This window comes from Ceratosolen solmsi, unplaced genomic scaffold (assembly GCF_000503995.2).
Source record: "Ceratosolen solmsi marchali unplaced genomic scaffold, CerSol_1.0 scaffold10, whole genome shotgun sequence".
In the NCBI taxonomy this organism is placed as follows: Eukaryota; Metazoa; Arthropoda; class Insecta; order Hymenoptera; family Agaonidae; genus Ceratosolen; species Ceratosolen solmsi.
Window position 1 is genome coordinate 9977301 of NW_011948412.1, and position 3903 is coordinate 9981203.

The 3903-nt window shown below is 47.9% G+C and overlaps 1 protein-coding gene across 1 annotated transcript in view; it reads left to right on the plus strand.

The window, feature by feature from the left end:
• The window catches only part of LOC105359247 (protein abrupt), a 59999-nt gene that overhangs the window by 23116 nt on the left and 32980 nt on the right, over positions 1 to 3903 (plus strand). The gene's annotated exons all lie outside the window — the stretch shown is intronic.

Genomic DNA, 3903 nt, shown 5'->3' on the forward strand with positions numbered 1-3903 from the left:
AGAGACGCGCATACCGAAAAGAAATCAAATGGCTGAGGCTATCGAGAAAGTCGCGCGGAAGAGAAGAGGGAGTTTAGTGTTTAAGGAATCGCCCGGGCTTGGCTGAGGACTGAAAATTGGCTGGTGGTTCCAGGGCGGTGGCAGCCCTCGGGCGGTGAGGGTTCCGGCTCCGGCTCCTGCTCTGCCTGGCTCGCCGGCACCAACTCGTCCTCGAGGAACGAGACTACGGGGGGCCCCAGTTCCAACAAGTCGGAGCTCCTGCTGCAGCAGCAGCAGCCCCAACAGCAACAACAGCAACAACAACAGCAACAGCAACAACAACAGCAGCAACAGCAGCAGCATCATCACCATCCGGCCACCAGCCAACAACAGTCACAACAGCAGCAGGCGCTCAACGCCCTGAGTAGTCTCAACTCCGAGCAGCTGACGATAATGCACCAGAAGCTGCAGAACAATCTCCAGAGTCTCCAGCAGAAGCAGACGAGCGAGCAGCAGTTGAACCTTATGCTCCAGTCGTGCGCCAAAAAAAAGATCGAAGAGCTGGCTCTGCTTCACCCGTTCCAACACCAAGTGGACGGGAACAGCCTCCAGGGCAAGCCGAAATGCCCGGAGTGCGGCAAGATCTATTCCAACAATTCGAACCTCAAGCAACACATCGTGAACGTGCACACAGTCCAGACCGAGTACATATCCTGCCATGTCTGCGCCAAGCAATTCAAGACCAAGCAGTACCTCCAGATCCACTTGCTTTCGATGCACGGGATAAGGAAGCGCAAGAGCTACCCCGTGTACCAGATGCAGACGCACGCGCAGACGCAGCAGCAGTATTCCGGAAGCCAGGGTGGCACCCAGCAAGCGACCGCCACGTTTCTCAATGCCGAGCGTTGGAGCGCCGATGCTGATAAACAACAGCAGCATCAGCAGCAGCAACAGCAGCAGCAACAACAACAACAGCAGCAACAGCAACAGCAACAGCAGCAGCAGCAGCAGCAACAGTAGCAGTTTTAGCAGTGACACCGATCGAGCCGCTCGCCATTTTAACCGCGGCGCTCCTCTTGTATAAAGCTATAATGGCAATGCGGCCACGCGGCTGATAATCGCCCGTACCCCGGCCGCCCACCGTCCGACAGAGCCTCCCTTCGTGCGCGTCTCTACGCGAGTGATAGGCGCGCGCGGCTTGCATCACAAGCTCCAGAAAGAGTAGTTGTGCATCGTATTGATCTCCGCGATTCAACAAACAACGCCTAGTGCCTCCCGCTCTTTCCTTTTCTCCACCCTCTCCTCTCGAGCCCTCCCTCTACTAAATCAGCGAGGACTAGTCCGTCTGTTGGTCTCGTCATTAGCTTCTTCTTACTTTCGCCTCTTGCGCCTCATTCTCCGTCGTAGCTGTCGTTGTCGTCGTCGACTTCTTCTCCTTCTTCTCCTTCTTCTTCGTCTTCTTCTTTTTCTTCTTCGTCTTCTTCTTCTTCTTCTTCGTCTTTTACCCCCGCCCCTCTCCTTCGCAACCCTCTTCTCCTCCTCCTCATCCTTATCGTCCCACCTCCCTCTCCTCTCCTCCATCATCCTTTGCTGCTCTTACTTCTCCTACCATCGTTCACTGTTTTTTTTCTTTCTCCTATGATTCTCCTCTTCGTTCTTTTACTTTTCACCGTACCATTCGTACTCCGCTCGCTCATCGTGATCGCTCCCCCCCCCCCCTTTTTTTTTTTCTTCGACGCTTCTACGTGTACGCGTGCGTAGCTCTAGCAGCTGAGCTTACAAGAGAACGCACTGCTCTAGATTACGAACTCCGTGACGTTGCTATTGCCATCGTCAACGACGTGGACAGTAATTGTCCACATAACGTTGCAGCAGAATATGTTAATTAGTTAAATGAAGCTCGTATCAATTGTTATCGCACACCGCTAACGAAAATCGCATCTTTCATCGTGTTAATGTTAGTCCGTTTTAAGACCTTACAGAAGAGAGAAAATGTTATTTTCAAAATTTTGATTATTTATCGACTAAAGAATGTCTTTGTCTCTCTCTCTCTCTCTCTCTCTCTCTCTCTCGCTCTATCTCTATCACTCTCCCGCAGTTTCTCAAAGCTATAGAGTTTTGTTAGTTACAAAGTGGGTAATTTGGTACTTAGCAAATGCGTTTCTAAAAAGATTTCCCCCTTTATCCTTTGTTAAGTAAGTCGATGGAGACTCATAGGTTTGTAAATTAATAATCCCGAGGCTCGATTATTTGCAAAGAATACCTGCTCAATGTAACGACTTATGAAAAATAATGCTCGACCGAGCGAATCTCGCGAACCAGCTGACACAATGCTAATAGCGTACTGGGCATAACTGGAAGGAACTCGTTTTCCAGTGGCAGCTGCGAATAGTCCATCGTGAGAACGAAAGATCGAAAGCCTAAGCAATCTGTCTCTCGACTAATTGCTGACTAAAATAGTACGAAAATGAAAAAGAGCATTGACATGTCGAATCAAACGCATCTATCATTCGGATTCGCTTCGGATGGGGACCCGACAAGAGCTGAATCTGAGCTTAAGCTCCGAGACACGGGAGATTCCTATCGAGCTCGATTCAACTGATATCGAGAATTTCAATTCGCTCTGGATGTCGCAGCTCACGTATATTTGTTAAGAGTAAGAGCGAGAGTGTGAGCGCCAGATATGGCGTCCATCAACGTCAAGTTATTAAGAATGGAAGGGAGAATTGCTGGTGGCGAGCGTGAAAAAAGAATTTCTTTTTTCTTTTAAAATTCATTTATGCGATTATTCTCTCAATGAGGAAGTTTTAAAGTTAACCGGGGAAAGAGCAATGGATTTTCAGGCCTCGCCCCCGTCCCCTTTTCATTGTTTTTCTTCCCCTGTCAATGAATGTATACATATATATATATATATATATATATATATATATATATATATATATATATAGTGTGTGTGTACATCGAAAAGGAAACTTTTGCTTCCACAAACGTTGTTATTGAAATTAGGATATTTGCTTTATAATAAAATGCAGGAAGCGTGTGATGGGGGGCACAGCGGGTGAGCGGTTTATGAGGAAATTGAGAGAGCGAGAGAGAGAGAGAGAGTGAACGAAGTGATCGGGTGACGGGGTCGAGTGCGAAAAGGAAATGGAAAAAGAGGTTACGGGGGGCAATCCTGAAGCTCATTTACCAACCAGGACTCTCCGTACCTACGCTCGGATTTTAGCGCGTCCGTGAGTGAGCTCTCGAAAGCCAAGGCCCTCGTCAAATCAGGCTCTCATTCTCTTAACCTCTTTTTCTATCCTATTTTCACTATTTCCCCTTCCCCCTTACCCAGCTCGGGCGCTCATTATTTCTTAGCTTACTCGCGATCTCTCTTTTTTTTTCCTCGCACCTATCTCTCCTCCCTTCCTCCCATCCTACTCATTCTATCCCTTCTCTCTTTCTCTCTCTCTCTCTCTCTCTCTCTCTCTCTCTTTCTCGCTCTCTCACTGTCTGACTCTGTCTCCGTGGTGGAAAGATCTTCCATTAGGCTGATGAAAAATCGATAAGTCATTAGGAGCAGCGGAAGGCGCCCTGACAACGGCCCCGTCGCTTAATTCATCGAATTTCTTACCGCCTGTGGAAAGACTTGAATATTTCCTCCTTACCGCCCCCACCTGCCCCAACCCCCGGCATCGTTCACCCGCCTCGACTTGTGTATATAATATAATATCGCCTGTGCTATTTTTCTCCAGCATTTGGCCACTGCTGTCGATATTTTTTTTTTTTTTTTGCATCATCCTCGTCGCTGCTAAATTATTTTCAATTCAATAGTTAATATCGGGGAACTTAAATTTCGTGCGAAACTCGCGAGCTACCGACTTACTGCTAATACCAATGAAACTCACCGAAGTTTAATTAAAACTTTAATTGAAAGCACTA